The 13,141-nt window shown below is 46.5% G+C and overlaps 1 protein-coding gene across 1 annotated transcript in view; it reads left to right on the forward strand.

The window, feature by feature from the left end:
• The first annotated feature begins 322 nt into the window (after positions 1–322).
• LOC143935834 (NXPE family member 1-like) overlaps positions 323–13,141 on the forward strand; it is a 124,918-nt gene continuing 112,099 nt past the window's right edge. The window contains exon 1 of the mRNA XM_077459952.1: positions 323–367. The gene's annotated coding sequence lies outside the window, so the exon portion shown is untranslated. The remainder of the gene's footprint in view (positions 368–13,141) is intronic.

Raw genomic sequence — 13,141 nt, forward strand, 5'->3', positions numbered from 1 at the left:
ATGGGCTTCTCCCTGCTGGATCCTGTCTCATGCTGTGACACATCTTTCACAATAGCTACTGTTTTAACTGCAGCAGTGTTGCCAGGGGCAACAACACCCCACTTCCAGCCCACTATTTTTTCAGACCCGTGTTGATAATATGTGGTTTTGGGGATCTGGCATGCTGGGCAAAAAAGAAAAAAAAAAAAAGATGTTCAAAGGCTTGTTATGGAAAAAAAACACTAAGATACAACCCATACAGCTATTATGGTTTAAAGTTGTTAAACTCCTCCCTACGACCTGCCTATGAAATACAAAGGCTTCAAAGTTATTAGCATTGCATATGTTCGTCCTCCAGACAGAGAGCATCCAAATCTGAAAGGACAAGGTAAAAGAGCCAAGCTCGGTAAATTGCACCGATTAATGATTGCTTTATATGAATTTTGGAAAATCTTTGTAAAAATTGTTTCTTTTTGGCTTTTAAATTCCAAAGCTCAAAATTATTATTTAGATCGATAGATGACTATTTTGGAAGATAGCTCTCTCTCTCTCCCTCTCTCTCTCTCTCTCCCTCTCTCTCCCTCTCCCTCTCTCTCTCTCTGTCTCTCTCTCCCTCTCTCTCCCTCTCTCTCTCTCTCTCCCTCTCCCTCTCCCTCTCTCTCTCTCTCTCTCTCTCTCTCTCCCCCTCTCTCTCTCTCCCTCTCTCCCTCTCTCTCTCCTGAAAGTCAGTCCTCTCCAGCCAAACTTAACTCGGGACTCCTCACCCTGTATTGGTTGAGAATGCCTGAGTACCACAAATGTTCTGCAACTGTCCCCCTTAAAGGGACCACAACTCAAATATCGTACCTGCCACCCAGAACACATTCCCGGTGTCCTGTGCAATATATATATATATATACAAAATGTACAATGTAATAATTCTACATCATACCATAACACACGATTTAGATAATTATTATTGATATATGATTTATTACATAGAAAGACATATAAGAGCGAAACAGCTCACACAACACGTTCAAAATATAAACAATTTTTATTACAATCCTTAAAAGTATATGACGCAGGAATAAAAAGCAATATGGATAAGACAGTTATACAAATTTTAGCTCATATTAGGTCGCACATGTTTCCCTGGGGCAAAGACTCAGTATGGCATCCCCCAACCTGAGAGAAAGGTTAAACATCCACCCCCCCCCCCCCCTCTAGCCCCTGGTATATGTGGTATATGGACATTGTGCATGGGGTATATGTGGTATATGGACATTGTGCATGGGGTATATGTGGTATATGGGCACTCTACATGGGTACTGCACATGGAGTATATGTGGTATATGAACTAGAGGTCGACCGATATATTGGCCGATATTTGCGTTTTTTTTTATTATTATTTTTTTATTAATCTGCATCAGCCGATTGTGCTGATAAAAAGGCTGATTATATCTTCAGCGTCACTTGCAAATGACTTCTGTAATAGAGGTCAATACAAGTTGCCTTCTTCGGTGAAGTGACTTGTTTCCTCTCTGGGCAGTCAAGAAAAGAGTAGAGATACAATGATTACACTTATTAACTGAGCTCTGTGTGTAGAGTTCTCAGTTTAACCATTTAAAGACAAAATCTTTTCTGACACTTGTTGCTTACAAGTAAAAATCCTGTATTTTCTGCTAGAATTTTATTTATTTATTTTTTTAACAGAGACCCTAGGGAATAAAATAGTGTTGTTGCAATATTTTATGTCACACGGCATTTGCGCAGAGGTCTTTCAAACACAATTTTTTTGGGAAAAAAGACACTAATAATTAAAAAAAATCTAAGAAACAGTAAAGTTAGCCCATTTTTTGTTCAAAAGTTTTGATTACCTGTTTTTGTGTATTTAATATTTAATATATAGTTTTTTGTTTTTAATCTAAATTATACAAACAAGTGAACTGATTGGAGGTTTGTTTTGTTTAATAAATGTTTAACTAAGAAATTTGTGTATCACTTATTACTTAAGGCTGCTTTCACACTGGAGCGGGCAGGCTTTGACGGTAAAACGTTGCTAGTTTTAGCGGCGCTTTACCGGCATTTTAGCGGCACCATTCGGCTTCTAGTGGGGCACTTATAACCCAGCTAGCAGCCAAGGAAGAGGTTAAATGCGCCTGTGAAGCACCGCTGCGCTTCGTCAGTGGTGCCCATTCTATTTAATGGGCACGAGTGGTGAAGGAGCGGTATACACCACTCCAAACGTGCTACTTGCAGGACTTTTTTAACATCCTGCCAGCACATTGCCTCAGTGTGAAAGCACTTGGGCTTTCACACAGACTGCAGGGGAGCCGTTTTTCAGGCACTTTACAGGTGCTATTTTTAGCCGAAAAGCGCCTGAAAAAACGCTGCAGTGTGAAAGGTGTCTGTTAGATTTTATGAGATGAAGGGGAAAAAAAAAGGAAAAAAAACATGAGGTGCATATAGTGTATGGGCACTGTGCATAGATTGTATATGTGTGCTATTATGTATTAAGGGTGTTAATGTATTGGGTAGGAGCGCTGTGCATGGATTGTATTATTACTGTACAAGGGGTATATATGTACAGTATATGGGCCCTAAGCATGGGATGCATGTATTCTATGTATGTGCAGGCTGTATGGTGAACATATATGCTGTCCATGGATTTTATGTATACTATGTATATGTACTGTGTATGTACACTGTGCATGGGTAGTGATGGACGAACTTCCGACGGGACGTTTCGCGAACGCGGACCACAAACGCGGCCGATAGTTTGCGAACCGGAACGTTCGCGGCGGGCCCCATTGACTGAAAATGGGAGGCGAACTTTGCAAACCTACAGGTCAAATTTGCAGCCACAAAATAATTAATAGCTGTGCAAACATAGTCCCACCACATGGCCAATGACATAACCCATGTATGAGGTGAATCTGGGATCAACAACTACAAGCATTCTTTTTTTATATGGGAAATTGTTGTGACAATTCAGGACTGTGGAGCGCATGAAGGCAATGGAGGAGAGGGAAGGTCAGGGTAGGCAAAGAAGAGGGTGCAGGAGATGATCACCAGCAGCGTGACATACAGCAATGACACCTGCACCGTGATAGAGTCATCTGACAGCAGCACCGTGATAGAGAGCACTGACATCAGCAGCATGACATACAGCAATGACACCTGCACCGTGATAGAGTCATCTGACAACAGCACCGTGATAGAGAGCACTGACATCAGCAGCGTGACATAAAGCACTAACATCAGCACCGTGATATACAGCACTGACAGCAGCACCGTGATAGAGAGTACTGACATCAGCAGCGTGACATAAAGCACTAACACCAGCACCGTGATATACAGCACTGACAGCAGCACCGTGATAGAGAGCACTGACATCAGCAGCGTGACATACAGCAATGACACCTGCACCGTGATAGAGTCATCTGACAACAGCACCGTGATAGAGAGCACTGACATCAGCAGCGTGACATAAAGCACTAACACCAGCACCGTGATATACAGCGCTGACAGCAGCACCGTGATAGAGAGTACTGACATCAGCACCGTGATATACAGCACTGACACCTGCACCGTAAGCAGCCCCAGGAGGAAGTCAGCATAGCACAGGGATGGTGGGAGCCCCTCATAATGAGCATAGCACAGGGATGGTGGGAGCCCCTCATAATGAGCATAGCACAGGGATGGTGGGAGCCCCTCATAATGAGCATAGCACAGGGATGGTGGGAGCCCCTCATAATGAGCATAGCACAGGGATGGTGGGAGCCCCTCATAATAAGCAGCCCCAGGAGGATGTCAGCATAGCACAGGGATGGTGGGAGCCCCTCATAATAAGCAGCCCCAGGAGGAAGTCAGCACAGCACAGGGATGGTGGGAGCCCCTCATAATAAGCATAGCACAGGGATGGTGGGAGCCCCTCATAATATGCACAGCAGAGGTACAGCCCCAGGAGGAAGTCAGCACAGCACAGGGATGGTGGGAGCCCCTCATAATAAGCAGGCCCAGGAGGAAGTCAGCACAGCACAGGGATGGTGGGAGCCCCTCATAATAAGAACCCCAAGTAGAAATATGACACCGCTCACCCTCTTCAAAAAGGAGGGTACGGGCATATAGTATGGTGTGCTTTTTTTGGACAAGGAAGTGAGCCAAATGAAGAAAGAATGTCTGTGTGCTCGATTAAAAAAATTGTTTATCGACATATACATGGTCTACTGATCACATGTGTTGAATTCCTCCGAGATCCATGCCTCATTAATTTTTAGAAATGTGAGGTAGTTAACACTGTCGTGAGCTAGGCGAGTACGCTTATTGGTCACAATCCCCCCTGCTGCGCTGAACGTCCTTTCAGACAGGACACTGGACGAGGGGCAAGCCAACAGTTCGATTGCAAATTGGGCAAGCTCTGGCCAGAGGTCAAGCCTGCCCACCCAGTAGTCCAGGGGTTCATCACTCCTCAGAGCGTCCACATCGGCCGTTAACCCAATGTAGTCGGACACCTGACGGTCTAGGAGTTCCCTGATGCTGGATCCGGATGACACCCGTCGATGGGTCGGCTGAAAGAATGACCTCATATCCGAAGTCACCAACACATCTTCAAACCGGCCTCTTCTTGCAGGCGCTGTTGGATTGGTACCCGCAACTCCTTCTCTGCGAGTGGGAATTACTCCTCTGCCAGCCCACGCAAAAGCAGAATGCAGCATTTCTCGAAGCATTTCTCGGGGGTCTAAGTATGTTGCCACCCAGTACCGGTCCTTGACCCTTATGCTTTTTATACGGGGGTCCCTATTAAAACACTGGAGCATGAAGGCCCCCATTTGCACTAAACTGGAAGCGGTGTGGTGGCATGGCTCCTGCTCATCATCCAGGATAATGTCGTCCTCTTCATTCTCCTCTCCCCATCCACGCACAACAGGGATCCCAGAAAGGTTTAAAGCATGCTCTTCTTGCTCCTCCTCATCCACCCCGGAACCATCCTCCTCTGACTCCTCTTCAGACTCCTGTTGTTCACTTGTCTCAGATAGGGTAGCCCCCCCGGGAATTCATCCAGCATTGTGACTTCCTCATCTTCCCGCTCCTGCTCCTCCACAGCTTGATCAATGACACGACGCAATGCACGCTCCATAAACAAGGCATAAGGTACCATGTCACTGATGGCGCCATGGCTGCGACTGACCAGTTTGGTGATTTCCTCAAATGGCCGCAGAAGTCTGCATGCGTCGCGCATAAGCAGCCACTGGCGCGGTGAAAAAATCCCCAGCTCCCCAGAACCTGTTTTTCCGCAGAGTTCATACAGGTAGACGTTAACTGCACGTTTCTGCTGGAGCAGCCTATCAAGCATATAGAAGGTTGAGTTCCATCGCGTCGGGCAATCGCAAATAAGATGTCTGACCGGCAGATTGTGTCGCCACTGAATGTCAGCAAGGCGAGCCATGGCCGTGTAAGATTTTCTGAAATGGGCCGAGATTTTCCATGCCTGCCGCAAGATGTCCTGGACCCCAGGGTATTTGACAACGAATCGCTGCACGACCAAGTTTAAGACGTGTGCCATGCATGGCACGTGCGTGATTTTGCCCTGTTTCAATGCGCTAAGCAGATTGGCACCGTTGTCACACACCACTTTACCAACTGTCAAATTGAGCGGTGTTAGCCACTGATCTGCCTGTGAACGCAAAGCTGAAAGGAGTGCCGGTCCAGTGTGGCTCTTGGCTTCCAGGCACAACAGACTCAGCACGGCATGGCAACGTCTCACCTGGCATGTCGAATAGGTTCTGGGGAGCTTGGGCGGCGCAGCGGAAGAGACACTAGCAGCGGAAAAGGAGGAGTCAGCCGAGGAGGAGAGGGAGGAGGATGGAGTAGGAGGAGGAGGAGAAGAAGGGTCAGGCCTGCATGCAATCCGTGGCGGTAAAACCAAATCTACATGGGTGCCACGGGTTACATGCTTGACGGCCGTCAGAAGGTTCACCCAGTGGGCAGTAAAAGTGGTATACCTTCCCTGCCCGTGTTTGCTAGACCACGTGTCTGTGGTCAGATGTATCTTGGCACCAACACTGTGTGCCAGAGATACATTCACTTGCCGCTGAACATGGCCATATAGCTCTGGGATGCCCTTCTCTGAGAAATACTTCCTTCCTGGGACCTTCCATTGTGGTGTTCCAATGGCCACAAATTTGTGAAAGGCCTCCGAGTCCACCAGTTTATATGGCAGTAGTTGGCGGGCTATGAGTTCTGACAAGCCAGTCGTCAACCGTTGGGCAAGAGGGTTATCCAGCGTCATCATTTTTTTACGCTCAAACATTAGGCCCACGGAAGCCTGCCTTTTTGCAGAAAAACGTAAGCTTGGCGTGATGGAAGGTGGAGTGGAGGACAATTGTGAGGAGAGAGGAAAAGGAGAAGTAGAAGACGAGGCTGGACGATGAGAGCCTGGAGTGTGGCTTTGTGTGTTCCGTTGCTCCCACTGGGCTTGGTGATGGCTGCTCATGTGCCTTCTTAAGGCGGTCGTCCCTAGGTGAGTGTTGGGCTTACCGCGACTAATGCGTTGACTGCAAAGATTGCAGATGGCAACGCTATTGTCAGCAGCAGACACGTTAAAAAAAGCCCACACTGCGGAGCCATGTGCCAGTGTCCTGGGAGTGCCAGATGTGACCGTACATGGTCGATGACTCGCTCCTGATACATTTGCAGTCTGCTTTGTCCCTCCTGTGCAATGTAAGTTATTCCTGCTTCTCTTCCCTATCTGCTGGTCCATATCTCCCTCTGAACTCCCCTCCTCTTCCTCTCTTGTGGGCACCCACGTGACATCACTAGACACGTCATCATCGACGTCACCTTCCCCACCGCTATAAGTAGAGATCTCGGAGTAGGCAGCAACACCGGGGACCAACCTCCTCCTTGGGCTGATCTGGGTACTGTCGTCAGAATGCTGAGTAGCGGTTGTTGCTACCTCCTCTTCCTGATCCAATACCAAGAGTGGCTGCGCATCAGAAATGTCTTGATATGGATCGGAAAATAATTCCTGTGGCTCAAGCGGAAGGTATGTGGTGGTGGTGGTGTTGTTGGTGGTAGTGTTTTTGGGGGTGCACATAGCAGAGAGTGAAGAAGAGGGTGCAGATCGAGAGGATGAGGAGGGTGCAGAAGGGTAAGGCTGAGTGAGCCACTCAACCAAGTCTGGTGCGTCCTTTAAATGAATTGAATGCACCTTCTGCAACTTCCCACTTTGGCTCAAGCCTGTTGCTCCTGCCCTACCACCCCTGCGGAAGGGCCTGCCTCTTCCTCTGCCTGTCATTTTTTAAATGACCCTGTGACAAAACTCTCAGTCCCTATACTGATGAAGGACTGCTGCAGTATAGGGCAGCGGTCAGCAGTAGTGCACCTCAACCCTATGTATTGTGGACCTATACCAGTCCTTACGGAATAGCAGACTGTACCTCACTCAACCCTATGTACTGTAGCACCCTAGACCAAGTTACCAGTCCTTATAAGGACCTTTGTGGAACAAGTAGGTTGTGTGTGACTGATTAGCAGACTGTACGTCAGTCCCTATACTGATGAAGGACTGCTGCAGTATAGGAAAGCGGTCAGCAGTAGTGCACCTCAACCCTATGTATTGTGGACCTATACCAGTCCTTACGGAATAGCAGACTGTACCTCACTCAACCCTATGTACTGTAGCACCCTAGACCAAGTTACCAGTCCTTATAAGGACCTTTGTTGAACAAGTAGGTTGTGTGTGACTGATTAGCAGACTGTACGTCAGTCCCTATACTGATGAAGGACTGCTGCAGTATAGGGCAGCGGTCAGCAGTAGTGCACCTCAACCCTATGTATTGTGGACCTATACCAGTCCTTACGGAATAGCAAACTGTACCTCACTCAACCCTATGTACTGTAGCACCCTAGACCAAGTTACCAGTCCTTATAAGGACCTTTGTGGAACAAGTAGGTTGTGTGTGACTGATTAGCAGACTGTACGTCAGTCCCTATACTGATGAAGGACTGCTGCAGTATAGGTCAGCGGTCAGCAGTAGTGCACCTCAACCCAATGTGTTGTGGACCTATACCAGTCCTTACGGAATAGCAGACTGTACCTCACTCAACCCTATGTACTGTAGCACCCTAGACCAAGTTACCAGTCCTTATAAGGACCTTTGTGGAACAAGTAGGTTGTGTGTGACTGATTAGCAGACTGTACGTCAGTCCCTATACTGATGAAGGACTGCTGCAGTATAGGGCAGCGGTCAGCAGTAGTGCACCTCAACCCTATGTATTGTGGACCTATACCAGTCCTTATGGAATAGCAGACTGTACCTCACTTAACCCTATGTACTGTAGCACCCTAGACCAAGTTACCAGTCCTTATAAGGACCTTTGTGGAACAAGTAGGTCGTGTGTGACTGATTAGCAGACTGTACGTCAGTCCCTATACTGATGAAGGACTGCTGCAGTATAGGGCAGCGGTCAGCAGTAGTGCACCTCAACCCTATGTATTGTGGACCGATAACAGTCCTTATAGAATAGCAGACTGTACCTCACTCAACCCTATGTACTGTAGCACCCTAGACCTTACCAGTCCTTATAAGGACCTTTGTGGAACAAGTAGGTTGTGACTGATTAGCACACTGCAGCAGAAGGGCAGCAGTCAAGTATAATATTCTTTTTATATTTGGAAGAAAGAATATTATACGTGTACAAGCCTATTACCATACCAGTCCTGAAAAGAACCTTTGTGGACCTAATATAGTAACAGCTACTGATTAAACTGACCCTCACTGCCTCACACACATCTTCCTGCCTGTCCCTATATAAACTGACAAAACAGAGGCTGCTGGAACAATAACTTGAATAGCACTTTTGTGGACCTGATAGTAACAGCTAATGATTAAACTGACTGTCCCTGCAACACACACCGTCCTGTCCCTTTCTCTAAACTGACAAAAGACACTCAGGCTGCTGCAACAATCAGTAGCACAGCAGTGCCTCAAACCTATATCCTGAACTACACCTAACACCTATACCAGTCCTGAAAAGAACTTTTGTGTACCAAATAGCTAGCGATTTGGGTCACTGCAATCTCTCCCTGCTCCACACAGCAACCTCTCCCTATAGTGACAGAAGAAAGAATGTAAAATGGCCGCCGGATCTGGTCTATTTATAAGTTAGGGGGAATGTCCAAGTGTCCATGTGCTGTAATGTCTCAATTGGCTGTCCTGTACCCCATGATGGATGTGTCATCAAAGGTCAAAGTTCTTTTACACAGTAAACACGGAAGTCCGCCGGGCGAACAGCGGCAATAGTCCGCCGATCGGGCGGACCGCGAACAGCCGAAATTTGCCGCGAAACGACCGCCGGGCGAACCGTTCGGCCATCACTATATAGGTGTAATATGTAACATGGTTCTGACAGCTATTGCTCACTTGCTGCACAGTAAAGCATAAGTATATTTCATTGCAGAGGGCAAGCTTTTGCTGTAATCTGCACGTATGATATGCTTACCACCATTTGTGCTGTCCTCCAGTAATGATGGGTCCAGGCACCCTAGCTATTAAATGTTTTTGTAAAAATGTAATTTTTTTTAGTTTTCCTAAGTTCTTCTTGGTAATGTTGATTTGCTTGACTACCTCAAAATGTTGCTATTATGCATTATATGCATATTTCATAGGGGCCACTGGGGAAGCTGACAATCACTGTAGTAGTCGGTGCTATTATAATCATCGCTGTGATCTTCCAGGTTTTTGATCAGGTTCTGTTTAACTAGCTTCCCCACTGCACAATGAGTATGTAAGGCAGGTGCAGTCTAATTTCTCCACTGCAGGTGACGCTCATCTGCAGCAGCAATGTAGGTGGAGGAGGAAGTCAAGAGAAACCTAGTTCTTCTATGGTTTTCTCGATCACAGAGAGACAGTATCCGATGTGACTTTGGAGGCCAACTTTGGGTCAGGCAGAGTCTATGTAAGACCCTGGCTCCTGAGTTTGGCACACATTTCACATTTGGCTAGACTAGGGACAGGTCACCTGTCTGTCAGGGACAGTGCTTAGCAGCAGGGAAAGGTTGTCAGATAGGTGGAGTGCAGGGACACACAGCCTACCTGAAAGCCTCCTCACTTGGGTATGGACTGGCCAGGCCGCAGTTCGCCCCTCAAGACAGATGCTGTTGGCACACTTGAGACCTACTTATACTATTCATCACTTTTACATCCTGTCAGTGTTCCCAGTCGGGTGCTTTTCTGCAAGTTCACAGTGGACAACAAAATATGTCCCTTCGTGCAGAAGTAGTGGAAACCTTAATGGCACTGTTAGGATCAGCCTTCGCCATAAATTCCTCTAGCTGAGGGGAAGAGACACAGGAGAGCACTGCAAATCTGTATCAGGTTCCCACCCAGCTGATCACTGAGCTAACTAACTCCCTGGAAGATGACTCCTGCCAAACACCTGACACCTTACCTGAAGAGGATCAGGCCAACCTGAAACAGATTGTAGCACGCCCAGAGGGAATATGAATATGACATTATCTGGAGGCAACAGAAGGACGAACGCCTCACCCACTTCGCGGTGGCACTCCAGAATCTTTGGAAACATCTAGAGAAGAAGGATGTGCATGACTGTGCTGATATATCCGCCTCAGACCACCTACTGAGGGACCCGTTTGTGGTAGGAATGGGGGGTAAGAAGGAAAAGGGAGGTGATAGAGGATGAGAGGAGGGAGAGAAAGGGCAGATGGAGAGGAAGAAGAGGGTCAGAAGGGAAAAGACAGAGAGGAGAAAGACAGGTATAAAGGGGGAAGAGAGAGAGATGGTGCAGAGAGGATGGGGGGGAGGGTAAAGAAAGCAGTGGGTGGATGAGAGAGGGGGAGAGGGAGGTAGCGAAAGAGAGTGGGAGGAATAATATTGGGTCAGGTGGGAAGGAAGAGCGAGAAAGGTGTGGGAGAGAAGCGAGGATGGGAAGGATGGGGGAGAGGGAGGGAGGAGTGAAAGAGAGTGGGAGGAGGGAGAGAGGGTCCAGTGGAGAGGAAGGTAAGAGTCAGGAGGAAGAAGAGAGAAGGGCAGGGAAGACAGGGGAAAGATGGAGAGAGAGGGAAGAGAGAGAGAGTGGGGAGAGGGATGGGGGAAGAGAGGGGTAGTAGGAGTAAGAGGGAGAGAGGTGGAGAGGCATGCAGGGAGGGAGAGAAAGGCAGGGTGGGGGAGAGGGGAAGATAAGAAGGAGAGGGGGAGGGAGGCAGTAAAAGAGAGTGGGAGGAGAGAGAGTGGGTCAGGTGGAGAAGAAAGTGAGAGGAGGACGAGGGAGTCGGATGGCAGAGAAAAAGGGAAGGTGGGGGAAAGAGAGGGAGGGAGGGAGAAAGAGCTGGGTGGAGGGGGAGATGAGAAGGAGACGGGTAGATGGCAAGAAAGAGGGGGAGAGTAAGAGATGGGGAAGAGGTGGGAGAGAGTAGGGAGAGAGAAAGGGGTAAGAACCAAGGGGGAAAGAGGGGAGGGGAGGAGAAGGAGATAAAGGAAGGAGATAATGTGGTTGAGAGAGAAGATGAGGGGAGGGGGAGAAGAAAAAGAGGTGGAGTAAGAGGAAATGAGGTGGAGGGGCAGATGGGGCAGGGGTGAGGGAAGTGAAGGAGATGGGGCTGGGTAGAGAGAGTGGGAAAGATAGAGGGGGTATCCAGTATATAGAATACTACCTTACATACCTCAATATTCACTAAGAGGTAAATACTACATGAATGTGTGCCTTAAAATAACTCTTGGTATTTATCTCAAAAGTAGTCAATTCACAAAAAAAAGTGTTATTTAACAAATGCGTTAAATATGTAAGTTTTGCAATATTAAACACTTCAGTCAAGTTTTACTTTTACGCTGTTTTGTTGCTATTTTTTTTTCACAGGCTATCATATTGTGAACTATAGTGTGTGTGCACTTTTACTTCTAGTGAATTGTTACAATACACTTTATTCCTGAGCACAGGGCAGAGCATTTCCAAACTGATACATTGTAAACTTTTAACTTAAAGTGGAGGGCCACCCTTTTTTTTTTTTACTTACCAGAAATGCCTGTTGCTAGGCACATCACCCTAATCTGCCTCTTCCTCCTCCGCGGAGATCTTCTTTCTTCTCTCCTCGTCGCGTTGTCTTCTGGGTAATGGGTCGCACTGTGTTCTGGGAACTGTGTGTCCCAGAACACAGCGCGTCCCATTCACAAAGTGTTTTGTTTTAATAGTTGTTAAACTCATTGTTTTTTACAAATGTTAGATTCTCAAGCTCCTGAAGATGCTTTGATGCGCGCAACATGTATAGCAGCCTAATACACAACTCAACTACAACAGCATCTATCGATTGAAGTACCTAGATTTCCAATTCAAGACAATTTGTATATGGCAATGTTAAAACATTTTGTGGTATGAGCGGTATCTCGACCAAATGTTAAGCAAGAGATTTTAGTTTATTATGTATATACATGATGTTTTTAACAATGTTCTGATAAAAGATAACATATTTTAAGAATTTTTTTTTTGTATGGGTGTGCCTATAAAGTCCAATTTCTTTATATGCCAAACAATTTCCAATTCAATTAGAACATTGGTACACATTTACGTTGGTATCCACAGTGCCATCCTGTGGTGATACAATATATCTGCTTTTCAAATAGTTACATAGTTAGTCAGGTTGAAAAAAGGCACAAGACCATCAAGTTCAACCAATAAAAAAAAATCATACAAACCCATATACAAAATCCTATACCCACAGTTTATCCAGAGGATATCAAAACACCCCAGCAGAGCATGATCCAGTTTGCTACAGCAGGGGAAAAAATCCTTTCCTGATCCCCCGAGAGGCAATCGGATATTCGCTGGATCAACTTTACCTATACAGGTTAGTACCCAGTTATATTATGTACATTTAGGAAAGAATCCTGGTCTTTTTTTAAAGCAATCTACTAAGCTAGTTAGAACCACCTCTGAAGTCTATTCCACATTTTCACAGCTCTTACTGTGAAACCTTTCCATATTTGGAAATGAAATCTCTTTTCATTTAAACATAAAGAGTGCCCCCTTGTCCTCTGTGATGACTGTAAGGGTAGGGAGTATCACATCCAGAGGAGGGATGGGACATGTAATATAGCAGCAATCATATTGTTAGTAACATGTAAAGGGACACAATGATGAAAGGGCAAAATTACAGGACCGA

This window comes from Lithobates pipiens, unplaced genomic scaffold (genome assembly GCF_037356315.1).
Source record: "Lithobates pipiens isolate NorthernLeopardFrog02 unplaced genomic scaffold, aLitPip1_a1.2 Scaffold_28, whole genome shotgun sequence".
In the NCBI taxonomy this organism is placed as follows: domain Eukaryota; kingdom Metazoa; phylum Chordata; class Amphibia; order Anura; family Ranidae; genus Lithobates; species Lithobates pipiens.